The sequence below is a fragment of the Melospiza georgiana genome, chromosome 3, assembly GCF_028018845.1.
Source record: "Melospiza georgiana isolate bMelGeo1 chromosome 3, bMelGeo1.pri, whole genome shotgun sequence".
In the NCBI taxonomy this organism is placed as follows: Eukaryota; Metazoa; Chordata; class Aves; order Passeriformes; family Passerellidae; genus Melospiza; species Melospiza georgiana.
The window spans coordinates 79,658,093-79,671,621 of record NC_080432.1 but is presented as its reverse complement, the minus strand read 5'-3'; positions in this window follow the sequence as shown (position 1 = coordinate 79,671,621).

Sequence of the window (13,529 nt, the reverse complement as noted above, 5' to 3'; positions counted from 1 at the left end):
ATTACGTTTTCTCATTTTGAAAAGAAAATAGTGAATCAATTCTGTTACATCTTTGGATCAGTTTGAAAGCTTGTCAATGGTAATGGCTCTTTCCTTGTAGTTGTGTGCCCAAGCACATTATAATGTCAAATAACAGGCAGTGGACTTCAAAGATGTTCTTCTAGATTTAAGAAGTATAGAAGTGTATAAGAAGTGGATTTTGCTTATTAAATTTAATACCAATAAATCAGTAGCTCCTCATCCAGTATCATATGTCGCCCTTGGTTTATGTTTAAAGATCTCCATACATAATTTGATCACTGCCTTTATGAGGTGTGAAAGCCTGCTTTTGAATTCAACACTCGTAGAGTTTAAATGCTCAGCCTTGTCAATGCACATGGCTCACCACTGCAGTCCCTGTTTGGCAGATGAGACAATCACAGTCCATGTGGCCACAGGCACAGGTAAATTCAACAGCTCACTGAGAGCCTGGTGGCTTCAGAGCTCACCAGGGCAACTTGGATTTCAACCTTACCCCCAAAGAAACCCTACAGTGTTTAGTAGACTAGCATAAAAGGGAGGAAATAAATCTATTCCAGCTCTAATGAGAGAGCTGAAATCAACATCCACCTTGCCAAATTTAAAGGTTTGAAACACCTAAATACTGGCATGATACAGGGAAGTTGTGACTTGTTTCTCACTCCTTTTTTGGGGAATAATTTTACTCTGAACATCCCTAGAAAGTGGAACCTAGATAGGGTAATGGTTTTTCCAAGGCATAGGTTTATGGTTATCATTAAGCTACTCAGCAGTGCTGAATGCTGGGCAATTCTGCCTCAGCAGAAATGGGGTAGTTAGGATTTATTTTTTTTCTGGAATAAATTTAGGAATTGAAACTTAAACCAACTATTTATATACAAAGAAGCAGAATGGTAATTTTTGCAAATGCTCATCTCAGTTTCCCATCTTGCAGAAATACGTGCAGCAGTTTAATGCATGTGGCCTCAACAGAGTTCCCTGCTCAGCCTCAAAAATGGGGCTACTCACGTCTCAGCAATCAGCTGTATTCCTGCAGAACACACTGCCAGGTGTTCAGGGTCACTGTGCCAGACTGTCCTGAGGGAAGGAGACAAAACGTAAGGGGACAGAGCTAGAACGACCATGGTGCCAAACTTTTCATCTTTTAAAATATGTTTGGTTTCAGGACATTCACCCATAATAGGTGCCTGAATTAACAGACCTGCTACCCTACATATTCAGGGGTTAAATCCTTAGAACAGATTGCTAAAACATGTTTTTCATTTGGCCTTAATTATGCAGGAAGGTCAATGTAATCATAGTTATTATTTACACATCTCCTGGCATCTGCTCAAATCTATCTTTTTTGCTACTTCCTGGAAGAAGTTAAAGTATTTTAATTTCTTGGTAGGGTGATGTTGTGTTAGTACATTCAGTAAGAATGGATGTTCAGGTTGCTGCCAGTGCTGTTTTGGATACGTGTATTGCTGAAGCATCCCTTACTGTAAGTACCATTTACCCTCCCATCCCAAAAATTAGTAGCCTACTTCCAGAAGTACCACTCTACTATTGCACTCCTATGAAAAGCATGATAATGAACCAAATACTTCTTTTGCAGTTACTGTTTTCCAGACCTTAAGAGGAGGATGAGATTTACACTTGACCTCTTCCCCTTTCTTTGGCTAGAAAAACAGCATGATCTATTTCAGCATTATAAACCCCAAAGTCCCATTGCACTGACAAATATTAAATCCATCCCATAATTTATCATTAGGATAAATGAATGCAGTTTAAGCAGATCTTGGAAGACTATTCAGGATTCTCCTGGAGAGCTGATTTCAAAGGAGTTCTGCCCTTCCACTGATAGTCCTGTCTATTTCTACAAGGTGGTTAATTTCAAGTGTAACTGTAAAAGTATCTACCTATCCATAAAAACATTCCTTTCCCTCTACAAGGAAAGACCTTTTGCTGGCATAGATTTTCAGCTCTCAAATCATGAGATTACATAACATCTAGAAATCATGTCATATTTATGAACATGCCTCCCTTCCGCTCCAGAGGCAGGCCGGGTCGACAGCATCTGGAGGGCTGGTGGATTTGTATGCAGTTAAAAAAGACAGCAAGGCAGCAACCTGGAAATGAGGTGCAGCTGCACAGATATCCCCATATAGCCACTACCCCGATACCCACATCTTGCATATAATACTGCATTATATTTGCCCTTGGGCAGATCCTCATATGACAAATGTGTCCAATTCTTAACTGAGAGAACAGAAAAAGGAATGATCCCAGAACTGAGATAAGTGTACAGTCTTCAGCACCAGAACTAGGATGGTTCACAGGTGTTCTTGGGTTTTGTTTTTTGATCTTTTTAAAACATCCAAAGCATATTTTTCCTTGACAATAGAAATTATAAAAGCAGTACTCAACACTAATTCAAGTTTACTTCTACATTCAACGTTTACTTAAAGGTAGTTATGTTGTTGGAAAGAATTTTTAAAAAGAAAAGATTTTTCAAATTATATATTTGATTATTCTGCATAGTTTTAGCTTTTGGAAGTGCTCAAAATGGTTTCAGTTGATACTAAGTGACATATTTTGGGAATAAGATCTGAAAAACTTAATCTTATTCTAACTCTGAATGACCTAGTTTACAGCTGGAACCAGGATTAAAAAAAAAAGTTAAAAATCTGGAAACAGTTGACAAGTTTAAGAGCTTAAGTGAGGACTATGAGAGTAGATAAGTCGAGCATGTCATGGTACCAACAATGAGAAATGTAGAGCAGTTTTGCTGTGTGCAGAGGACTGAAATCTGTAACTTGTAGCATGTCTAAACAGTCCACTTGAAAAAGCAAATGAAAGGTTTGCTGAGATAGCAGAAAGCCTGAAAAGAATTGGCTCCAAAGCAGGAAGAAACTGCAAAGTGTTTTCGATTTTATGAAGAAAAATGAAAGAAAACCGAAAACGTTTTGAAACACAGAATTCTGGGCTCTGTTCTTTAACTGAGAATTATCAACAGAGATACTGGAAAGCTGCATTTGCAACATGTGGTGTGTTCTGCAAATTATTATCAGGCAGAAATCATCACATAAAGAAACATGCATTCATATGTGAAGCACTTTCACAGCAATGGAAAGTGTTTCATGTATGAATGTGTTTCACGTATCCTTTTCCTCTCAAGAACAAACACTATAACAACAAAAAGAAACAAAATTGTGAAGATCATCAGTTGGCCTAAAAATTAAAGCTCCCATTTTATGGCTACCATTTTATTTCATAAAAGCAAACTTCCTCCTGCCAACACGGATGAAGTGGTGGAGAATTGTACAACTTCTCCACTAAGTCTCTTATTCCAAGCTCAGTGAGTGAACTTGATCAAGGATGTGCTGCTTCAGTAGTGCCACAGCATGGCTATCAGAACAGATGTATTTGTGTGTGTACACACAGACACACACACAAACAGAGCTATATGAAGCTACAGAAAACTTGGTGTCCTCCAAAAATGTACAAATCCTCTTTTCCCATGCAAGGCTGTAGAAGGTAATAAGCACCATGTGCTAAGTTACCAGGCTATAAAAAAGGATATTGTGGGCTTTTGGCACAGATCAACAGAGAGCCTCAGGTAGATTGGTAAAGCACTGAATGCCAAGGGTTTAGAAAATCAAAACCTCCAGCCAACAGAGAAAAAAAAGAAGAAAGAAAGGGGTATTTTTTAGGATTGTGCCAGGACCTTAGGATTTGCTAACATAAATTGATTTTGAAGAGGGAAAAACGTGTTTTCTGAATAGAAGGAAAAGTTATATGTAGGACTTCGGTATTTTGAAAGCCTTCAGTTATTTGCCAAGCCTGGAATGAGAAGAGAACCCACCAGTAATGCAAAGAATTATGTTGTCCATAGATATCCATGTGAAGTGCTAGCATAAAATCACATATGGATCATTCTTTCTTAAAACAGAGGGTATAGTTTTCTCTAGGCTGAGGAGCATTTCTTCAGTACCTACCTAGATCAAGTTTGTGTGTAAAATAGACTAAAGATGAGCTTGAGGTGTTCTTCACAACCAACACACATTTGCACCCTTACAGCCTTGTTTCAGTACAACAAGAAAATATTACCTGTACATGCAAGCTCTTGCAGGCACTGAGTGTTTTCTGGGAAAAAAACAGTCCCATGAGAGCATCTCATAAGATATTTGCATCCAAATACAGTCTTGTGTTAAGAAAGATCTTATTTTGCTAGAAAAAAGAGCAGGTTATTGCACATTCCACTAAACAAGACCATTGATGATGGATTGGTAAGATAATTAAAGCTTTTATCCAGGCCTTTAAAACCCTGATCTACTGTAGCCTACAGAGAAACAGTGAGTACAAAGATTCTCACTGAATCCAAGATCAAGCGGTCTCAGACACCCACAGGATTTTCACATGGAAGAAAAAGTTTTCATGGAATAATCCTGAGCTAATACACAGAGGCCAGAAGTGACACCTAGAACGAAATGCACCTGATGGAGCTGAGTTAGTGCCCAATGCATGGGGGGAGGGAACCAAAGGCACTCAGCCCATGTGTGTAGCAGAGTATTGCCCCCTGAGAGTTCTGAACAATGCAGCTTCACTGTCTTCTGTGGAAAACAGCACACCCACACTCTGCTACCAAAGTGAAGACCTGTGTATTTGAGGGTAATAAATAGCTATTTAGTGAGCAGATGTATCAATATATTTGAACAGTCTGTAGCAACAGAATGGTTTCAACAGGCCTTCTGAACAGTCTGTAGCAACAGAATGGTTTCAACAGGCCTGATGTCAGTATGGCTGGGTTTATAAGCATCAGCTGAGAATTTTCCATAATGACTGTCATTCAATGCACTTAACCACAACTTCCCAAATGAGGTATTTCCTCATCATGTCTGTTTGACCTTTTAAAAGATGTGTCTCTGCAGTTTCTGTATTACACAGACACTTAATTTTGAATTATTTGTCCCTTTTTCATGGATAATTACTTTGAAATATTGTGATCAGTTAATGCAGAACATCCTGTATGTTAAAGTAATACATATGCCCTTAGGGTGAATTCAACCTGAGCATCAGATTGGTAAGATAATTGGCAGATGCTTTAATTGAATTGTTCCTCTGTCTTAATACTACATGAGGTTTATAATTTTCTGTTCTTTTTTTTTTTTTTTTCAAAAAAGTGTTTTCTTCACCATAGCCATTCCTAGGATGAAAAATGAAAAGCAGACTATTGAGTTTATCAACAGAGTTTCTACAACAATTTTCAGAAACTGATTTTTAAAAGTGTCTGTTTAAGCTTGTTAAGACTTATCATTCTGATTTCAAACATGAACTGAAGGATCCTACCAGCTGTGCAATGGAGAGCCAACAGAGATGTGCAGCTACAGCACTGCATGGGGACAGTGTTTTTTCAGCTAAATACAGATCAGCCTGATGCAGAACATGGTTCTGCATCAAACAAGTCCTGTCCTTCAGCAGAACTTAATTCAGGGGAACATGATCCAATATGATTATGCTGCACCTAGCTCCAAATATAGCTCAGGAATTCCTCATCCTCACTCTAGAATGAGATGCTTATGCGCCCTAAATTTTTTTTCTTGAACTCGAGACTCTTTAGTAACTACAGGTTTCCAGTCCTATCCCTTCTCAACATCTAGTTTTTTACTTTTTTAAAATTCAAAACTTGAGTACCTACTTTCAGAAGGTCCAAAGTAAAGAAATTGAAGGGAAAAGAAGCATCTCTTTGTATCTCCCCAGGAGAGCTTGAGAAATATTTCAAAAACAAACATCAGCTTTTATTAAGGCCTCCTTTAAGAAACTCTGTGTTTAGTGGGCATCCAGTGGAATTGCCTCACTTGTATCACAGAAAAGTTGGGAACAACACTTCAGAATCTTCATTCCTCTGAGCAATCAAAATTGAGGTACAGTCATGCTAAAATTCACAACACTTAGATCCAGTTTACCCATGTAATCCTCAGCTACCCCATGCAGAGCACAGTTTCTTGTCTGCTGAACAGAAAGGAGTAGTTTACCTGAAATAAATATACATAGTTAAAAAGAGAAAGTCTTAATTCTTTTTTAGTAGATTTTCATAGGGAATTATTTCACTAGAGCATCCCAAAGGATGGATCCAAAGCACACAAATAGATTGCCATACCACTTTAGCTCTTTTGGTCTGCTAGTTTAATATGAGTTTTCCAGAAGACTTTGGGTCATGGAGAGAAGAGTTCAGTTTGTCTGTACCAGACTTTTTAAAATCTCCAAAATGCATTCCTACTCCTGTGTATAGTGTGTTTCCATTTCAAGAAAATGACAGTGGGACAGTGGGCTGGAAGTGCTGCTTTTTTTTTAATTTTTTTTATAATGAGGGTGAAGTTAACAAGAACTGATTTATTTCTCAGTATGCTTTCTCAGTTTTTGAGCATCTTGGAAAGGAAAAGGTCAGCATGAATGTATGTGTTGCTAATATTTTTTACCCAGTGCAATGCATGCTCTTTCAATGTCTGTCATGTCATGTGTGCAGCTATTTTCCCTGGATCTTTATCTATTTTCTGCTTCAGATCACAAAAAGGACACGCAGTGGTGGTATGAAAACTTAAGGGCTGGGATGGAAGGGAAAATAAAACAGTAAAAGAATGTCTTCAATTTGCACTGGCTTAGTGCTTACTAACTGTTGCCTCTGATTTTATCAGTAAGAGGAAGCAATAGAGGTCAGTTCAGAAGGGCTCATTCAGAAGTACACAAAGTGCCAGTTTATCCAAAGTTCTACAAAGAAACAATTTAAAGAAGGGACTTTACATTGATAAGTAAATAGTTCTGCATAGTCTCCACAACTATTACATTTGGATTTTATGATGAATCAGGAAAAACTGAGCAGTAAAAGTAGGGATAGGGAAAAAAACACCATAAAAGCAGCTGTAAGAAGCCTAGGACAATAAACATTTGAAGAACATATCCAAGTATCTTTGGCACTCACACACTGAACACCCCACCCCTTGCAGAATTCACCAAGCTGAGAAACTCCAAAAGAATTTACAAACAAACCCTCCATCCTCAACAAAACTTCAGGCAGAAGTGAAACAGTAAACAGGATTACATGTAGGAGCAGGACCACAAGTTTGTGTTTGTAACAGCTCTTCAGCTCCTTACAGGTGATGTGCAGCATCATTTCCCTGATTTACCACCTGGAGAACTGACAAAATGAAAAAGAGCTGAAATACTGAGAAGATCAAACAAGACAAATTATTTTGCAGTAGACCTCTTTTTTTTTTTTTTTTTTTTTTTTCCCTTTATGAAGTAGGTAAGGTTTTACCCTGATAAAGTAGTCATGTTTTTATCGCAGATTTGACAAGATGCCCTTGCTAGAGCAGCGGCCTAGGAACTCAGTGGGAGTTAAACAACAAATGTTCAAGTCTGCTTTAAAATGGAAATAATAAATTGGAAAGGAGAAAATCCTTTTAAAAATCAGGTAGTATTTTCCAGTAGTATTATTAAGAAGGACTCATTTACTCCCTATTTGAACATTAATACTGAAAAGACTGACCACCTTCAGTATGGCATAGCTCCATAACACTTTTAAACTGATGTAATTTGTACCCTGGGAAGTGAGCCCTACGTGTAACAAGGAGAAGGAACACCAAAGAGAAACTATTAAGGTTTTCTTTCAGTACTGGTACCACATTAGGTAACCTTTGCCTCTTCCCATTTACCATCCTCGCTACAGTGGTGGCAGCCTTTAAGAGAATGAGCGCACAGAACCTTTTTGCTGGGTCCTTCCAAGTCCCAGAACAATTTTCCAAAGCAGCTTATTATGTCACCTTTGACTGCGTTACTGGCACAGGCTGAGGAAGTGTAAGGGCAAGAAAAAGAGCAGAAATAAAGAACACAGTGCTGGAGCTGACACTATGGAGATGAATGCACTCATCCAGTGCTCTCAGTCTCTGGGACTGGGGTCTTATTCCAGCAGGGTGAGATGGGGATACTCTGAACATATTTTAGCCTTGAGAAACACACTTCAAATTCCTTAAACAGGGCAACAGTGATTTTAATGACCGTTCAGGAGTTCAGGAAAAAGACTGCAGGATTTTACCACATATTTTCTGAGCTTCTTTGCAAAGAAATCAGAAGTATGTCAGTTAAGTGCTTGGTAATGAGGCTTTTGGCTCTGTTCTTTTGCTGAACGGTTTCTCTAGGGCCTTGCACATCTTTTATATGAGCTGTGTTTAGATTAACAAAGAACTATCACATGCAGGCAGCCCTTGTTTACGGCATTTCATTGCAAAGGAGCAGAGCTGACTGAGGTCATACCTCCTCTGTTTGTCCTGGAGGGCAATGTCCCCACCAGGGCGAGAGCCTCCCATATAACTTCCTGCACAGGGAGGAGGGAAGAGGTGGAGCCCCTGATTCCTCTTTTGCAGGCTCCCATCCCCTCAGAGGCAGCAGTTCATGCTTCCCAGAAATGACTCCAGGTTCTGGTTGGGCACAAAAAGCTGCTCATGTCCACAGGCTCAAACAGCACAAGGACTACACACAGAACTAAGCTGCTCTCTGCTCTATAAAGAGAAGTGATCCACCAAAAGAAAGGGAACAGAGGAGTGCGCCCTCCCCAGCCTGCAACATCTGAAACTCTGTAAACATCTTTACCCAAAGGCCCTTCTTGCAGGGTTCTGTGCTCCTGGTAGCCAGGAAATCCCATGGTTGGGCTTGCACAGGCAGGACTCGCTTGTATTTAAGCAAGCAGAGATGAGATTGCTGCAGGGGAGAAGGAGGCAACACTGGTGGAGTGAGATCTCCAGGACTAAAAGTGAAAGTCCCATTGTTGCACCCTCTGATAAGACCAGCAGCAGCAAGATTTCCTTTCTATTTCCTTTCTATCCTGCATAACTCAGCCTTAACTGAATTAACTGTTTCAGTGTTAACATTGGAGTTCAATGCCTGCTGCTGGAACTCATTCGGGCAGCACTGTTACACTTATACACAAGCTCAGCCTACCTGAGACCTAATTCTAAATTAAACCCAAGCTGAACTCTGTCCTGGCAAGACTGCTGCTGAGAGCTGAGCGAGGTCGTTTCAAGGCAGTTTCAAGGCAGCGTGTTGGAAGAGACGCGCCTTTGTTTGCGGTGTGTCTCAGTGCTTGTCCCTGCAGGAGCTGCCCCAGCCATCCATCAAGGTTTGTGTCACTCTGGGCTTCAAAGAGCCCGAGCAGCCGTGCTGTCGTGCCCTGCTGCTCCTCTGTGGCGTGCCCAGGCCTGCTCAGCACACGCTGCCAATGGGCCCGGTGGGGACAAGCCAAGGCCTGCGCTGCAGCTCTCCTCGCCCGCCTTCCGGAGACAGCTTGGCAATCTGAGCAAGGAAAACAAACAGCAAACTCCTACCACAGGGGATTCGTAACAGTACTGGAAATACTTCTGGTGTTTAAAATAGGAATTTGTAAAGGAATTTTTCATGTCATCGTGTAGACAAGATTTACCTTGATAAGCAAATATGTAATAGATAATCATTGTTGCTGTCACATAAAGGCTTAACTCATGCTCCAAAATTTCAGTTCATCAATTTAGCAACTACAAGATGTCAGGCTCTCCATAGTAACGTTCATTTGGGGATATTAATTTGCAGAAATGCTGTTCATCTGCCTCTCAACGCCAAATCCCAAGCAGCTCTTCCCCTTTAGGAACTCAAAATAACTCATAGTTTGAATTTACCTCATGTTTTAAGCCTTAAGGCACCATTCATCTGAGAACAGGAAATACTAGTAAGGTAAACAGAACAGAAAACACTTTTGTCAGACTTTACAGATATCAGGGGTTGGATTTTTCCTTTCTGCAAGCCTATTTCTCTCTAATACAACAAACATAGCTTTAGGCAGAGGCATGTAGAATGGTTTCCAAACTAAATAATTTCAGAGGTTATGTGAGCCTTAGAAATGTCTCTCAAATGCAGTCCAGGCTAAGCAACACCTGCCTGCGAAAAGCAAACAAGAGAAAGTCTAAATTAGGCTGAACAGAGACCTGGATTACTCCCCTTGGACTGCTTCTGAAAGCTGAGCAAGTGCAAGTGCAAGTGCACTTCCCTCAGGGCTGCAGAGAAGCACAGCCTTGCTGGGGTGCCACTTCATCCCATAAGTCAAGCACAATTCCTTACTTCTGCAAAATACCAAGCTCTGACTGTTTTTGCTCTGTGTGTGCATGGTGTCATGGACTCCTGCTGGTTGTGGATAGAGAGATTGAGCATCTGTGTATTATTCCCATGTTGCTAATGGTTTAGACCAACACTTGGTTTGAGGAAAATCTACCATCTTTAGTGGTTTTTATGTTTCTCTCAGGTGGAAGAAGCATGTAAAATTCTGCAAGGCAATTCTAGAAACATTCTGCTTTTTTCTTTAGGAAAAAAAAATTAAAAAAGGAGACAAAAGGCTTTTTTAATGTTCAGGTGCATAGCACAATTTTTTGGACTGGTAACACATGTATCTGCAGTTACAGAAGCACTGGCTATTCATGGATTCCTTTCGTGGTATCACTCACTGAACAGAGAATGAAAAAACGCTGCCAAAAATAGCAGGGGAAGGGGATGAAGGAGGGAAGGGAAACAACACAAAAGCCCTGCACAGTAAGTAGGGAGACATGGCCCTTTCACTCACATAATGAAAAGGTTAACATGAAGACTATTAGCACAGAAAGGTTCAATTTAAAAATCCATGGTGTTTAAGTATTGTTCTTCCAATCTCAGCTGTCAGAAATCTCCCTCATAATTACATTCTCCACAGAAAGGTACTAAGCAGAAACTTTAGAAGTATGTTGCTATTGTGTTTGAAAACCTTCCTGACCAAATGAGGTCTCAGTCTGCCACACAACAGCATGGCTTTCTGACTCATAACCCTTCTCTGATCATAACTAACTCTGATCTTCCCTCCACTCCAAGCCCAAATGTCGATTTCTCTGTCTTCAATTGCTCACTAGCCTGAAAAAGACTGCTTTTAAAATACTGAGTCTATTTTGTTCTAGGCTTAATACAGCAGCACGATACAATCCGCAATGATACAGATTTTTTCTCTCCACTAGCCAAGTCTCTGGGGCATTTTATGGAATCAAATATTGCTAAAAGAGCATCACATAAAGAAAGTTTTAAAAATAGATTTAAAAAACAGAAGAACAATTCAGCATATGCATTACCCATGTGGAGATGGTTTGGCAAATGTGACATGGAATTACTTAAAGTTTGCCCACACCTTTTTTCTTTTCTTTCTTTTTTGGGGGGCTTTTTTTTTTTTGGTTTTTTTTTTTTTTTTTCTTTTGGTTGGTTGATTGGTTAGGTTTTTGGTTATTTCTACTTATGGCAACATGACCATAGAAAACATTAGTCCTAGACTGTTATTAATACAAGTTTGTAATCTAGGAAGTTATTCTTTATTTCTGCCTGCTGGTATCCAGCTGAAATAGGTTGTTTTTTGCCAGGTCATCTGTCTAAAATGAATGCCATTTCAAAGAGGTGGTATTTTCTAAGGTAAGATGGAAAGAATGAACTCTTCACTAAATTTACTGCTGAGCATGGTATATAACATATTTTAAAAAATAAGCTCATATAATTCCCTGTTGTGTGTACTCTTCCAGAGATGATATGACTAAACAAAATGACACAAGTGAGGCAGAAAAAGAGATAAAGATTTTGAAGGTTTCTTTTTTCCTAGCAAAAAGTAGCAAACCTCTCACTTAGAAGACAGCATTTTCAAATGGCTGCATCCATTAATACTTTTAGTTAGCTAAAGAAACATTTTCAAAAGTGAAAAGTTATCTCATTAAAAAATTAACAGAGAGCTGGCTAAATCAAGACACAGCCATAGAGGGGGAAGAGAGTGCAGCTACCCTCTTGCCATGGGATGGGGAATTTGGTGGGGCTGAGGAAACAAGGGTGATGGCTGCATTTCACCAAATCCCCCCCTCTGCAAATATATCATTCATGTTAGTGCTTCAACCATATCCAAGCACAGATGTTTACATTGCATTTACAATTCTATTTGTTGAAGTCAACTTTTATACATTTGGAGTGAATTATAATATGACCAAATATGGTCACACATTAATCTCCATGTTCTATGTCTTCACCTCACAAGTAGATAATTATTACAATTACCCTTAAAAAAAATCCCATGGTTGAGAACTATATTGATAATAGGGACTTTTTTCTGCTGATATTTTCTAGATATTATCTTACAGGCTGTATGTTTGCAACATCTATTAACCATAAATTACAACCCTTTCTAATATGGTTCATTTACAGATTTCTAAATCACATTGAAAACCTGGCTAAGAACAGCCACATCAGCCATCTTCAACCACTAGCATAGATATATGTACACAAGTAAGCAATTCTATGCTCTGAGCAAAAGAAATTCTGAATTCACTTTCAGTTTTTTCTTTCCTCCCCACACATTCATGTTCCCAAAATGCAACTCATCAAAAGAATGTGAAGCTGCAAGCACATGAATTGTATTTTCTGTGGGGCTTGCAAACACATAAAAGCAAACCATGTTATAAATTCAACTTTTTTTGGCCACAATTACAAGTTCATTTTGAAGAAGATTTGCTAAAAAGGAATGACTTGGGTCTGAATCCATGGTTCAGTCATGAAAAGGAAAATGCAGCAATTCTTCCTCAAGATTGTTAAGATCAAAAGCATCTCTGAAGTTCTAGGTGCTCAAAGGGGGCATATATGATTCACTGAAAGATTAAATAAGTTAATTTTCACAGCAAGCATTCAATCCTCTGCCCAAACATTCTTCCCCAATACTCACAGAGGTCAGGCATAGACCATGACCCTTTTACAGCACACAAAGGTTGCAGAGGGAATGTTCAAAATATTAGATAAAGCACCTTTCCTCTTGGAGTGGGTTGTATTTTTTTGGTGGTTTTATTTGGGGTTTTTTTGAGGGGGAGCAATATGTTTGGTTTTGTTTGTTTTGTGTGTGTGTTTTTGGGTTTCTTGGTCTGCTTCTTTGGGTTCTTTTTCAGAAAAAGTGAGCTGAGAAGTAGCATAAGACAAGAGGAAGGCAAACAGACCATTTGGCCAGAGCATGGTCCTACAGCATTTGCACCTTATGTACTTCCATTCAAATGAAACAAAGAAGCAACACTTCATCACATGGGTATGTCTGAAGAGGTTCTCAGTCTAACAGAAACATGTCATAGAGTCCACTGCCACCAAGTCTAATCCATACAAAACTCCCCACTGTTTTGTCCTCTTAAATACCATACAAATTCTACTCTCAGTCTTCATTTCCAACAGAACCAGCAATTAATCCACAAATTATTTAAAACTGACAGCATCTTAAATTACAAAGAATTGCCATCCTTTTCTAAACTTCAGACAAAAGGGGAACAAACACCTGAAGCAGGAAATTAAATATTAATTTTTGTAGAACTGAATTGTAAGTATTCTCTGTAGTCATATTTAGGAACAAGTTAGCATAATACTTAAATCACTGGGAAAATGTACTTTTTAAAAGATCATGCAAATAGCAGGGAATCACCTGT